General features: G+C 43.8%; 1 protein-coding gene across 3 annotated transcripts in view; it reads left to right on the top strand.

Moving 5' to 3' along the window:
* Positions 1-1,245: 1,245 nt before the first annotated feature.
* The window catches only part of MACROH2A2 (macroH2A.2 histone), a gene marked incomplete at its 3' end in the record, with an annotated part of 59,235 nt that continues 45,866 nt past the window's right edge, over positions 1,246-14,614 (top strand). The window contains exon 1 of one of the 3 annotated variants that reach the window (XM_082424559.1): positions 1,246-6,633. The remainder of the gene's footprint in view (positions 6,634-14,614) is intronic. The other 2 variants (XM_082424558.1, XM_082424560.1) reach the window with 2 other exon arrangements.

Raw genomic sequence — 14,614 nt, 5'->3', positions numbered from 1 at the left:
GCCCACTTCCCCTCTAGCCCCACGACTGGGAGGTATTCATGGGAAATAAAGTGGAATGGCATCCAGGCATCTTCAAGGATTAATCAAGAGGTAAGGGAGGGTCCTCCTATCTTCAGAGCTGGGATCCTGGACTGTCAGCCTGAGAGACACAATGTATTTCAGTGCCAGCTTTGTCTCTGGGTTTTGACTTACATCACGTAAGGATTTTCCTAGATCCAAAGGGAAGGGGGACCTGCACTTTGTTGCACCAGCAGAAAATCCTCGTAGTTACGTTCACCAGCATCTTGCCTCTGAACCTCTGTGTCCACTCTTCTGCCCAAGATCTTAACAGAGAGGAGTTAATGTGTTGTTGTAGAATCTGTCCCCTTTGGGGTTTGAATATTAAGACTTCTCCAGAGTCCCTTAAAAGACAAATAAGACCTCTGTCCACAAAAAGAAACCCAGGAGAAAAGTGGTGCTTGGAAGGACACAAAAGTAACTTAACTTTGGTTACCTTGGGAAGTGCAACTGGCTGCCTGGGGGACAAGGAGTAAGGACCCCTTGGACCGTCTACTTTGTACTTTTTTGTGTGTCATATTCAAGTATTACATATTTGTTTAAATGTCTGAAAAATAACAATAAATAAAAGTAAATAAAATGAAATATTTGGGGCAAGAACTTGGGTTAGCTAATTTTATGAATACTTTGGAAAACCAAAATATAATTGGTATTAACTTAAGAAAGGGGTTCAGAGATAAGATAACCACTGACTCTGGTTAACCACTTTTCCTTGATAATGCCAAGGTGATTTCTGTATCTATCACCATGCCCTGAGTTATCAGGTAGATGGCAAGTTTCTTGAGAGAAGAAAACATGCCTTTTTGTACCTCTCATGTGACCTAGCCCAGTTTCTTAAAAAGGGTACTTATTGGGTTTCCCTGGTGGCGCAGTGGTTGAGAATCTGCCTGCCAATGCAGGGAACACGGGTTCGAGCCCTGGTCTGGGAAGATCCCACATGCCGCGGAGTAACTGGGCCCGTGAGCCACAACTGCTGAGCCTGCGCGTCTGGAGCCTGTGCTCCGCAACAAGAGAGGCCGCGATAGTGAGAGGCCCGCGCACCGCGATGAAGAGTGGCCCCCGCTCGCCACAACTAGAGAAAGCCCTCGCACAGAAACGAAGACCCAACACAGCCAAAAATAAATAAATAAATAAATAAATAATAAAGGAATTCCTTTAAAAAAAAAAAGGGTACTTATTAAGAAATATTAGATTCCATTCCAAAATAATTATTAAAATATGAATAAATATTCACTGGAGTATCTCTTTTGTGTAGGAGGATGGAGACAGGGGTCTCCCCTTCTCTTCCATTCCTGTTTCTCCCAGCCTAGAGTCCTCTTTTCTTTTGGTATTAATGGTAGGATCTAATTTTCAATAAGGGCTCTCAGTGGTGCCTAGAGATCAAGTGGCCAGGGTCATTCAATAGCGATTTGTCTTCTTGTCCTCCAAAACCAAATCCAGGGCTTGAGTTCAAGCCCATGGTCCTATCATGCTTTTATTTTATATTCTTTTTCCAGAAGAAACATGTTTCTCATGCAGCAATCTTAATAAATGCAACTGGGCTCCTTTTCTTGGCTTTGAGGTAATGAAAAATTAATTACCATACTTCACAAGTAATAGTTTCCACTCACAGCACTCCCTTAGAAGTAAATATACCATAAATAGTTACTATTATACCAATGGCTGGTGGATTGGGCAGCCTGTCGTCCATAAATCCTTTTTCAACAGACATGTTATTTCTTCTGGGGAACAAACAGATTTGTTTTAGATCAGAGAGTCAACCGACAGATGGCCTTTGTAAAAACACACCATTTGTATAAATAAATTATAGTTTTACTATGGTATTCTGCTTTTGTGCATTTGTAAAATCAGTGCCCCCATTCTCTAGAATGGGTTTAAATTGTAAAGAGCAATTTCATTTAGGTGTGAGGCCACATTGCACAGATCTCCCAACACAGATGCTAAGGTCCAAAGTCTCTAGATGCATGCTGCCACTTCCCATCACAATTGTCATAAAGAGCTCTGCCTGGAAGTATTGGGATGATCTCCCAGAGAGCTCCGGCACTGAACAGAGCAAGATACCAACTGGCACACTCCCCTTAGCTCCGGGTTCTGTTTCCATTAAACTTAATGACATTACGTGCCTTATTTTCCTAACTACAACTCTGCATAATTGGGGCTGACAATGTATTTCCCTTAAAAACCTGAAATATTTCATTTTCCTTTACAATATAGTTCATCAGTTAAATGCTAAACATTTGGTGGTTTCCTTTAAAATCCAAATCAGGCTTAACTCTGAGGCTACAGCAATCTCAGTGACTACCCATCTTACAATGTACACACGTGTAACACACACACCAAATATTTATTCATTCATATGTAGATGTATATACATAGATATGCATCTATACACACACACCCACTCATGTAAATCCCCTTTCCCAGAACCAAAAGGTCAGGACATAGTGTCAAAAAGGACATATTTGAGGAATTCCCTGGCGGTCCAGTGGTTAGGACTCGGCACTTTCACTGCTGTGGCCCGGGCAGGGAACTGAGATCCCACAAGCCGGACAGCATGGGCAAAAACAAAAATAAAGGACATATTTTGAAGTTGTTTTTAAGAATCAGAACCAGTAAAATGTTTCTCGTTAGGGGACGAAGATGTTCATTTTAGCCAGAGATACCAAAAATGGGCTTTGTTGGCACAATGACTGCCTATATGTCCTTTCTTTAAGGATATTTATTCACTTCCATAAATTATTAAGATCTGAAAGCCACCAGTTCAGATCAAGGAAATAAATGTTTAACATTAATCATGTGCACTATTCAAAATATAACAACAGGAAAGACTAAGCATTTTTCTAGCTAATAAAAAATTTTAAAGTCAGATTGCCTAATATTTTCCAGGCTATAAGGTACATTTAGAAGCTGTGTTTATTCCTTAGAATAGTGGGGTACTGTTTAGCTTGGTGCTTTGTGGGCATTCATAACCTCAGGCTCCCAAGTTGCTATTTAGAGTTATGCCAGTTGGTGCCTTGATGGAATTAATACGCCGTCTAGAATTGCCTAACTTACATTCAAAGAAGAGCTTAAACCAATGATTTCCATCTGTTTTTATGACACTCTCAGGGAATCTCAGGTTACTTCAAAGGAGATCAGAATTCTCAAATGAAATTAATCTGGACATATAAATCTTATACTCATATACTTATATATGTCAGATATAAATATATGCCTACATGTCATAGTCTTCTAGAAGAGGATGAGGTCAGGAAATTAATAGGGTAATTGCAAAGCAAGATCTCAGAAGGGTAAAATGATCACGAAATATAATAAGTGTCATAAACCAGATTAGAACTAATCATGGAAAATAAAAACCCACTCAATTCACACAACATCATTAATTTGGATTATGAAAAAGTAAAAAGGTTTTGGGGGGCAAAATCAAAACTATTTTTAAAATAGATGAGTTTGTGGATGAATTACTAGTAGATCCAACAGAATATGAATCTGGTTGCATGGCTAATTCATATTTTTTCATCTCTAAATCAAGCTACATGCCTGTCTCTAAGTAAAGAAGCAGTTCATCCTGCATCTCAATAAAACGTTTATGAGACATCCTTGTCGCTAATGGAGTCAACTCACAATCAATACGTTTATTCATAATATCATGCACACATACAGGTCAAGGGTTAAGAAAATGTTTTCATTGCAATGGTAATCAACCAAACCTACTGTAATCAGCTTTCCACTGACTCCTTGAGGATATGTATTGGGAATGGTCAAGAGACTTTCAACCTTGTGACCAATCACAAAATTCCTTTGCTTAAAGCAAACGCACACCCCGACCACAGTAACAGTGAATTAAGAATATGAGAGTGCCACTTCCTAACTGTAGCTATGGGCAGCTTTCTCACCCACTTGCTGCCTCAGTTTCTACACCTGTAAAAAGGAGAAAATACTGCCCACCCCATAGAGTTGTCAGGATTAAATGAGTTAGTAATGGTAAAGCACAATGTACACAGTAAGCATTCCATAAGTGTAAGCTCTTATTATCAGTATTTATTATTCACCTTGTCAGAGGCTCCCTGAGCTGGAGGCCACCGCAGAACTCAAGATTCCTGATGAACTTATAATCATGTTGACTACTTCAAATGTATTTTAACTATACAATATTATCTCAGTGTTAAATTTCTGTTCATGTGCTAAGTGTTCAATATTAAATATAGATAATTTAACTAGATCTGCATATCAGGTTGCATATTTCTCCCTTATACCTCCTGAATACCAGATATTTTCCTATCACATAAAGGGTTTGACCAAGTGAACTCTGTGATCTCTTCTATTCCAAGAACCAGAGTATTATGAAGCTGACATTCCCTTGATTCTCTGAATTTCAACTACATCATCTATTTGAAGGAACCAACCAGTATGAAAGGGGAAAAATTCTGACTAGTAAATTTCTTAGACCCAGTCTTTCTCAGGAAGAGCATATAACAAAATGCTAGGATGAAACGAGTTACATAAAATCCACATAAAAATGACCATGAGTACCATTTTTATTGGGAAGTTACAGGGAGAATGTGAATCTAATATATATTGATGAATTATTCAACTCTATCTCAGTCAGCCTGGCTGATTGGGTCACAGGGTAGGAAGATTTTTCAAGAACTCCCAGAAGGCTCCTGAGCCCTCTTGAATGTTGGCCTGGAGGTTATTTCTGATCTAGAATGGGCATCAGAAATCTATATAAGAAGGGAGATAGGCGCTTCCTCTAAGAAGGGGAAATCGAAACCATTCTGAGATGCCCCAGGGGATCATTTAAAACCGTATAACTATATGTCTTGGGAAAAGAGGACTTCATCCTGACTAGATTGCTGACCTGGAAAGTGCCTGCAAAGACAAAGGACAGGACTTCCCTGGCGGTCCATTGGTTAAGATGCCACACTTCCAATGCAGGGGGCACAGGTTTAATCCCTGGTTGGGGAACTAAGATCCCACATGCCACGCAGCAAGGCCAAAAAAAAAAAAAAAAGACAAAGAACAGTGAGGTCATACACAGGGTAAAAAGAGTAGGAAGGCGAGTGAAGGAAGTCCCAATGAATGGAGACCTTTGGGCCCAGGAGACTTTGAGAAGCCATATGAGATTTAAACAGAGAGGTTTATTTGTACCTTTATCCATAATCTTTTGGAAAGTCAACTGATTGCTCAGAAAACACTTTGACATGCACCCAGTCTAATGTGCCATCTACTAATTCCATCAACAGCCCTGATTAACTAGTATAAATCCAGAGCGGAGTGGACTTAGTCTATTGGAGGCTTTTAGTCACCCCAAGTTTCCCCATTGCCTAAACATTTATAAGTTTATAGGCGTAAATACACATAATATTGCCAAATGGAAGAGGCTTTGAAATGCATCTATTTGGCCAATGCTGGAGAACTGTGTTTTCCTGTGGGTTTATCTTTTGTGAAGACATCAAAAATTTGCCTCTCCTTTTGTTAGTCCTTTGACTCACTGAGCAGGAGATCAGAGGAAGCATGGATGGCCCATAGCAAGTTAGCATTTCCCGCTGAAATAAACAAATTCCTTTGATTCACCCCAGCCATGAAGCCCTGGCCAACATCTAGAGTTACAAAGGACAGCACTGGCTTCCAGTAGAACAGAGCAACTACTAACCCCATTTTCACACCTGATATTGTCCACCACACCCCTATAAAAATATTTTTTCCAGAAACTAATAGAAATCCTTAAAACAATAGCCTCGTGCTAGTCTTAATACCCCCTGAGATTACAAACTAACACACTGTAAAGCCACTGAATTAAAAATTATGTCCATGCACACAGTCTTACCCATGAAAACAAACATCTGCTACTCCAAAGAATATGCAACGCTGGATTCTGTCTTAATTTATAAAAGGCTAAGATGCAGGCATGGATATAAATTCTCAGTTGTCGTGGCTATGGCCACCCTATGCTATGCTATCGTCCCAGTGGTGGACACAATCGTTAATGTATTTATTATTATTTCAGGACACGAGACCATCGAAGGTGGCATTTTTTCCCTTTCACCTTCTAAGGCTCTCCCTAGAACTGCCGGATGAACGCCCACGCCGCCTTCTTCCACCAAAGGTGGATCCTGCTAACAGGAGACTCTGGATCGTGACCATAGCGCCTCTGTCCCCAGCTCTGGGGAAAGCCTCATCTTAGCAAGTGGCCTTCAGCGTACCCAGCGGATCCGCCAGCGACGCGGAGGCCGCGCGGTTTCATCATTAATGCTCCTGAAGGACAATAGCTCATCAAGCCCCACCGAAAGCCCAGGACCCGTCGCGGAGCCTGGGCTGGCGGGGGATGAGGCTGAGCGACTCCTCCTAGAGGTGGTTATGTGGAGAAGGAGCAATCCCTTCTCCCTCCTCCTCCTCCCCCCGCTACTATCCGCGGCCCGGAGAACTGCCGCTTGCCGCCATTGACACGCACAGATAGAACCCAAAGAAAGGCAAAGAGTCCTGCCCGGCACCGGCGCCGCGCGGGCCGAACCTGCGCCCTGGGAGCGGCGCGCGGAGGGCACCGGGCGCCCAGAGCAGGCGGCACAGCACCAGGTGAGCCCGCCATGGCGGTGGCATTATTGTTCAGGGGGCTTCGGGGTCTGGAAACAAAACGCGCCGCGGGGGCAGTGCAGGGGCTGGAGAGAACCCCTGCCCCTCCTCACCGCCCAGCCCCTGCGGGCGCTCCCCAGAGAGCCGACCCTACCCGCAAAAAAAAAAAAAAAAAAAAAAAGAAAGAAAGAAAGAAAAGAAAGAAAGAAAGACAAATTAATAAATCAAGCTGCCCAACTTGCCTCCTCAGGAAATAAAGGGGGAGGGGGTTTGCTAAAGAAGCGGTAAAATTCCTGTGGCCGGCGAGGAGCCGGGGGCATCTTGGGCGTTGAGGGAGGGAGGAGGGATGCGGGGTCCAGACGCGAGCCCCGGGCGAGGCTGTCCCGAGGGAGCGGAGGGCTCCTGGAGATGCGGCGTTGGGGGCGCAGAGGGGGAGAAGGGAGACGCCCGGCCGCCGAGGGGGACTGGTCCGGGGCGGTGGTCTGCGCAGGGGCCGAGAGAGCCCGGGCAGGGCCGCTCTGGGGGCCTCAGAGGGTGCCCAGGTCGGGTGCCGGCTGCTCCGGGCTGACAATGGAAGGGGCGCGGAGGCGCCGGGAGGAGGGAAGGGACCGGGGTCCGGGGGTGGGCCGCGCCGGAGAAGGTCAGGCCGGGGACGCGGGCGGCGGAGGCGAGGGTCGGGGGCTGCTGCGCGGTGAGCGGGGCGCCGCGGGCGGCTGTGAGTCCCCAGCCGGCGCGGAGGAGGGTTCGGGGCCGGGCACTCCCCTCTGGTTCCCTTTCCGGGGCGCCCGGTGCGGACGCGCGCTGAGCTTTCCCGGGGAAATGGCGGCCCCTCCGCCGCTCGCTTGGGCAGTCCCGGGTTCCCGCTTTGCGCGGGAAAGAATAGTAATAATAATCGGAGGGGGGGAGGAATAAAAGTAAAGAGGCTGCGACGCAGGAAAGGGCTGCGCCGGCCGCCAGATTCGGGGCGAATCGCGTGCTGGGCGCAGCGGGCGGGGACCAGCCATGCTTCCCCGGGCGCCTAGCCCGCTCTCCGGGAGCACCCTAGTTCCAGCCTCGCCCGCCTCCTGAATCGCGCCCACGGATGTCTTTTCCCGCCATTCCTCCTGGGGGCGCCCTCCGCTCCTGCCCTCTTTGTTCCACACAACGGTGGCCAAAAGGGCACTGAGCCCCCAAAGGGCCAAATGCGCCTCCTCCTCCAGTAGTTTCCAGACGCTGATCGTTCTTGGCCAAAAATGGGCCACAACGGGCTTGATTTAGGCCCGGTCACTGCTAGGTTTATTGGCAACGGCCCCAGGGTGGGAGAAGGGATGAAAGGGGCGAAAAGAGATGAGCCGAGAAACCAAAGCGCGGGTCCATGTCTGGTTAAGGGAGTGCAGCGGGGACCACAGCCCCAAGGCCCTGATGGTAAAGTAAGGGCAGTTTGGGTTTTCCAGCAGCGCTAATGAACTGAGGTGTATCGGTCCAGCCTCAGGGGGCCATTCCCCAATCGGTCCAGCAGGGCAAATGGTTTCCTCACTTCTCATTTGTTTGCGTCGAAATGCGATTGTACCCTCACTGGGCTGCGCAGTTACTATTGAAACGGTTCAGTAGGTGAGAGAAAAGGAAACATTATTAAGAGCGAACATGTGTCTTCCTTTATGTTTCTTATTTAGGAGCAGTTCTTTTGTGAAACACAAACCAAGCTACACGTTAATTCTCAATTCTTTCATATTTAGCTGAAAGTTATCTCTTACCCCTTTGGAAAACTCTTCTTATTTTCAAATAAATGTTCAGAGCGCCAAGATTTGGGACTACACTCGTGCATTTTTAGAATTGCTTTAGCCCAAGATTATCATATAAATAAATATTGGCCTGGAGGAAGTGTTTCTCTTGAATCACGTAATTCACACCTTTAAAACCCCTATTCCCTGTATCCAAATTTCCTTATGCCCAGTTCTTCACTCCAGTTTTTCCTACCCTGTCACAGTTCCTCCTCACCTGGATCCATTTATTGCCATGCTTTAGACATTATTAATGGTTTCCTCTATTTCAAAACTCTATAAAAGAATTTACCTTCTTAGATCCAGAATGTTCCAAAGATTGTGACCCTTCTCCTTCACCATTCCATCTTCTGTCTAGTTCCCAGGGATTGTGAGGCGCCTTTGGTCTGCTGTTTCCCAGTGGGTGGGACACGCTGCTAGCTATTGTCTGAGATAACCAGGTCTGTTTTCACTGCCCCCTGCCAGCAAGGCAGGAGAGAATCCTGTCTTAGGCAACTTTAAATGAAAGATATCTGTTAACTTGTTCAGCGGGAGGAATGTGCAAAAAAATCAACCAACTTTCTTAGAATGTTTTTCATTCTCAAAGTTAGATGCTGTCTTGGTAAATGCTTTTGAAAAGTGTGCACTGCCCAGAGATGAACGAAAAACGTATGGTTAGAGATCATTCAACAGGTGTTTATGGAGCACCAATTTTTAAACCCCTCTGGATAGGGGAAGAAACGCAAATATGAGGAGATCATGGGCCCTGCTCTCAGAGAGCATACACCCCCAAACCTAGGAAATAAAATATATAGGAAGGTAAAAGAAGGGGAAAAGTGATTAAGATTGGCAAGCTAGTATGAAAACGGGTACTTTTATATACTGCTGACAGGTGTGTAAATTAATATAGCCAACTGGGAGGGCAGTTTGGCACTGTTAAAATTAATAATGTTCACATTCTGTGTGACCCAGCAATTCCATTTCTTGGTAGGTACCCTAGAGAAGCAGGCAGGCATGTACACAGATTATGTGATTCCCTTCCATGGCAGAGTTTTGGTAATTCTGAAATTGAAAACAACCCTAATGGCCATCAATAGAGAATGGCTAAATAAACTCTGGTACATCTTCTGGGAAATTAGGAAGCAGTTAAAAACAATGAAGTAAGTCTATATATTACTAAGAAAGGTCATCGAGATGCATTATTAACGAAAAAAGCAAATTACCGAACAATATTTGTTGAATGGTACCATTTTTGTAAAAACAAAATAAAACTGTGAATTTCTATAAGTAAAAATGGATAGGAGAGGTGTAGAACAAGACACCCACTAAAAGAAACAAGAATTAGATGCATTGTGGAGGACTTTAATCATATTAATCATACCCATCCATAACCGTTGTTATAATATTTGAAATTTTACAACTTGGATTAATTTATATGTTGCTTGGATAACTAAACACAATTAATTTAAAAGTGATTGATAATGTGGAATAAAAGCCATAATTAAAATGCTATGACAGTTTTTAAAGGAAGAAGAGAATTCTAAGCTGGATGGGAAGCCTTGGGCGAGGCTTCACAGGGAATGTAGCAGGATTTGGAGGGAAAGGGGAAGAGGAGACAAGGCAGGCAGAAGGAAGTCTGGTGCAGACACCAGGCTCTGGCTAGCACCTCCTCTTTGCTCAGCAGGATGATGTGCATTCCCTCGCAGGCTGAGTCCTGGCCTGCCTTGCCCAGGTTCAGGCTGGGGAGTGAACTAAATGAACAGGTCACAGTTGCTTTCATCACTATGATTCTATGAATATCTTAAGTTAGATTTAGAAGGAAAAAATGAGGACATGAGTTCTAACAATGGTATTGGAAGGTGGTATTTTAAAAAAGAATGTAATGGAAACATGAGAATGGGGGATTGGTTTTCCCCTAGATGCACAATGGTATGCATATTGGGAATTAGGTTGGAGGAAAAAGTGTTTGAGAAGATAATTCATCCCCCCCCCCCAAATATTACAAAAGGAACTCCAAAGTACTTTCAAAACAAATATTTAAGGTTGGTTTCACTTATTCATTCACTCATTTAAGGAATAGTTTTTGAATGTCAGATGTGTACATAATACTATGCTAGGTGCCAGTGGGGATGAAACACACAACAAAGTATAAGAGAAACAGCCCCAGACCCGGGTTCCAGAAGTGGGGGTGAGGGGACTGGGTCTGGTCTCACCCAGTCCCCGTGTAGCCATGGACAAGTTGTTCAATGACCACAACCCCTCGCTTTTATTGTGGCTAAAATTGGGCAGGAGTGGTCTAAATGACTCGTCACTCAGGTCCTTTTCAGTCTTAGATTATGATTTTGTGAAATCCTATGGGTCTAACATTGCGATAATTGTGGGTTCCCAGGCAGACGGAAGGTGGGGAATATGGGATTAGAACAAGAGGGGCCCAAACTGCCCAGCCTTGGGAAAAACAAAAGTATTTGCTGTAGAGTATGTGGCTCTTAGTGTTTTCCCAGGACTATTTCTTTTCCACCCCTTTACATTGCCTCCTAAGATCAATGAGAGAAGCAGAAAGACATCACTGAGTTTTAAACCTCATGTTACACACAAATCCAGCACTATAGTATTATAATAGTCACTTTTGAATTAAAATGTTAGCCTGCATTCTGTGAAAATAGTCTCTAAAACTTTCTTTTGTGGAAATAAGTCATAGTAGCTAATGTTTACTAAATGCCTTACTGCTTGCCAGGTACTGTTCCAAGCCCTTCAAAGGTATCAACGCTTATCATTCTTACAACAGCCCTATAGGTAGGCACGGTTGTTATACCCATCTTACAGAAGAGAAGAGAGAGGTTAAAATGTGCCCAAGGTCACCACACAACCGGTGGGTGGTAGATTTAGGACTCCCGCCCAGGCAGCCTCACTCCACAGCCCCACATCCTCATGTGCATGTGGCGGAACAGGAGGTGCTGGCGTTCCAGTGATTCTCAGATTATGTTCATTTTAACATTAGTGTATGCAGATTTTCTTTTTAAACTCCTGTTTGCATCACTGTTTTACCTATGTCAATAAAAGATAAAGAGCATCAGATTGAGCCACATCACACTGTACTTTAAACTGTCTCGTCAAGAAGTATTAAATAAGATAAATTTGGTGGTTTCTCTGAAGCCTTTATTGTTCATTTATCCATCTCACCATCCATCATACTTTGCCCAATTTATTTGACTGGCATTGCCAATTTGGACTTGGAATGGAGTAAGTAATTCAAGTCAAAATTCCCATGCTTTGACAGAACATGTGTGGAAACAGGCGTACGACCACCAGCCTTGTACAGGGACATTTATTTCAGCTGATTCTGTGATGCCACAAGAATAAGCTACAGTGACCGTATTGTTTAGGTCAAAATTGCAATACATGGTCTGACCAAAGGTTTGGAGGTCGTTTCTGAATATGAGAGGTAGTCTTGATGATATAGTTTTGATGCCTAAATGTGGGTTATTTCCATGACAACAGGACAAAAATATAACAAAATGAAGTCAAACTTTTCCAGGAAATCCCAGGCCCTCTGTTCACTGGCCTGGCAGCAGTAATGGTTCATACACAGAACTGCGTAACTTGTACTTTTGCTGCCTTCACTGCTCAATAAAACCATTACAGTAAATAGTGGTGGTAGACTATGAAAAGGTAAATTCCAATAGCTCATACCATACACAACATAAACTTTTAGATCAGACAATAATTCACTGGGTTCCCCACCAGAGTGCTATACTTCCAAATTGACCAGTTTTCCAGAATTTCAATGAGGTGGTCATCATTGTCCCCTTGCTTCTAAACTGGATTTTCACCTCTGCTGTTCTTTAGTAAACAATGTCGATCATTGTCTTGGGGTGGAGAAGAGGCAGGCCATAAACAAAGTAAAGCAGTTTTTCAGGCCCACTTTTTCCTTTCTGTTGTTATCATGGGTGATGAAATAGTGACTCTGAAAGAAAGATCACCGGCATGTGATTTAATTCTACCTGATTGTTCCATCTCTATGAACGAAGTAACAGATGGAGGGTTGGGGCTCAGGAGGAGTGACATTTTGAGCATCTTCCTAGAGTAGCAGCAACTTTTAGGTCAGAAAGGACCTCAGAGGTCAGCTGGTGCCATGGTTCTCCAGTGGAGCGCCACAGGGCCCAGAGGCCCAAAGCAGGAAAGGGTGGGGACCAAGCCATCAAGCTTCCCAGGCCTTCCCCACTCCAACCGGCATAACTCCCCCTCCTTCTGTGTGTTATACATATTAGAGCTTCTGAAAGGCTTTGTTTGAGCAAAAGGAAGGTTCTGAAAAGTCAGGTGATTTGCCTAAGGGCCACAGCTGGTCTATGCAGAACTGGATCCCCCCCTCCTCCGTCCACTGTACCTTCCATTCTCCCACCATGATGCACCCTACAGAGGCTGGCCGTCGCCCTTACCTGGTGCAGGTGATACAACATGCACCCTCACAGCTCTGACCAGGGAGCAACAGTGCCTGTCACCAGCACAGAACACTGCAGCTGAAGCAACAGCCCCCCAGCCACTGGTCCCCGCAGTGCAGCCCCTGCCTTAGCACTGACAGTAAGGAAAACAGGGTGGGGAGGGGCAGGCAGGGGGAGGGATGGAGGAAGAGCGGTTCTGGGCAGCTGCCTCTGCTCAGCACACAGTCTGCTCTAGCTTTGAGAGCCCACAACTGGCCCAGCAGTCATGGATGTCTCTGGGAGCCCCTGGTGGGTCAGGCAGCCCCAGGGGCTGCAGCCCACCCACTCACTGGTACTGGTCCACTCACCCACTGCCAAAGGGAGCTGCCACATCCCCTCGCCCTCCCTGAGCAGGTCATCTTGGTTCAAAGCTAGTCCCCTGCTCAGGGCAGCAAGACAGATCACTGTAAAACAATACACCTCACTATTAATTTGAAACTATTCGATTTTAAGGAAACAGGATAGCTTGTCCACTGTTGCAATTCGTTAATTCTCAAAAGAGCAAAAAGACGAAAGCCGGCTGGACCCAGTGAATGGTTTTGTTTTTATTATGTTTTCTGTGAATAAATAGATTCAGGAAGGCAAACCGGTTCATTTTCTTCTGGGGTGCGTTGCTAACTCAGAAACAAAGAGAGCTCAAAGTATTTTTATTCATTCATTTATATTAATTTCTCATCCAACTAGTACCATAGGTGGCCAAATATATTTATATTACAAAATAACATAAGGCTAATAACAAAGGAGCAAAAACAAAAACAAAGCAAAACAAAACTTAGCTCTGGTTCAACAAAGACAAAACGTCTTAAAAAGTCAGCATATACTGCAATAGCAGCAGATATCCTAAATCTACTCCACGTCTGCTCCATCCATCCCTCGCTCTGCTCCCCACCCCTTCTAGAGTGCCCCAGATGGCCACGTATCCTCTGCCTCTGAATTATAAAGAATGTGCTGGCAGTTGAGTTTCCCGCCAGATTATTCCAGGGCAGGACTTGCAATGCTTTTTTAAAAGGGAATGATTTGTAATCCAATAGTATAATTTAAATAAATTGAGTTAACGCTTGGTTCTAACGTTCATGGTTGGTTAACTTGATTAATTTGATCCGAGTGTCATTTCAATGAAATTGCATTTGATACAGCTCTTTACGTTATAAATTGTTAATGTGCTTTAACATATATGACAATAAGATTATTGACTCTTCTCATTCACTTAAAGGTGGCCGTGGAAGAAAATGATTTGCAAAGTATTACTTGCGCAATAATGATTTGCCCTTGGAGTTCATAAATGGAACTGTAATAGAGCAAGTGATTTAGCTGGGACTACTGAAAATGGTTTTCACAGCTACAAAATAATACTAATAAACTTCTATTATTTTAATACAGTATTTAGGGTAACACACCAAAATATGTTAGAATTTTATCAGGTAGGAGGCTAAGAGACTTTTTTCATACCGTTTAAAAATATATTTCTACATATAGTTAATATAATTATATTGAATTCCCTTATGTCCTACCTAGTTTTATTTCATCTCATTTTATTCTCCCAAAGGATAGTTTTGAACTGACAAAGTAAAGATGCTTCATTGCAGAACTACTTTGTTTTTTCATAAATATTTACAATATAAAATATTCTGAAGCACAATACTACAGATTAGGGAAGTATCATGGGAACTAAAAATGAATAAATTGAATAAATTTCAGCAATTTTAAAATGAATCTATTAGGGGGGGTGACACTATGAATTTCATGTTTATGAACCTTACAGAAAAC

Source organism: Balaenoptera physalus (assembly GCF_965194825.1).
Source record: "Balaenoptera physalus genome assembly, chromosome: 14".
Taxonomy (NCBI): domain Eukaryota; kingdom Metazoa; phylum Chordata; class Mammalia; order Artiodactyla; family Balaenopteridae; genus Balaenoptera; species Balaenoptera physalus.
This window is presented reverse-complemented; position numbering and strand designations above follow the sequence as displayed.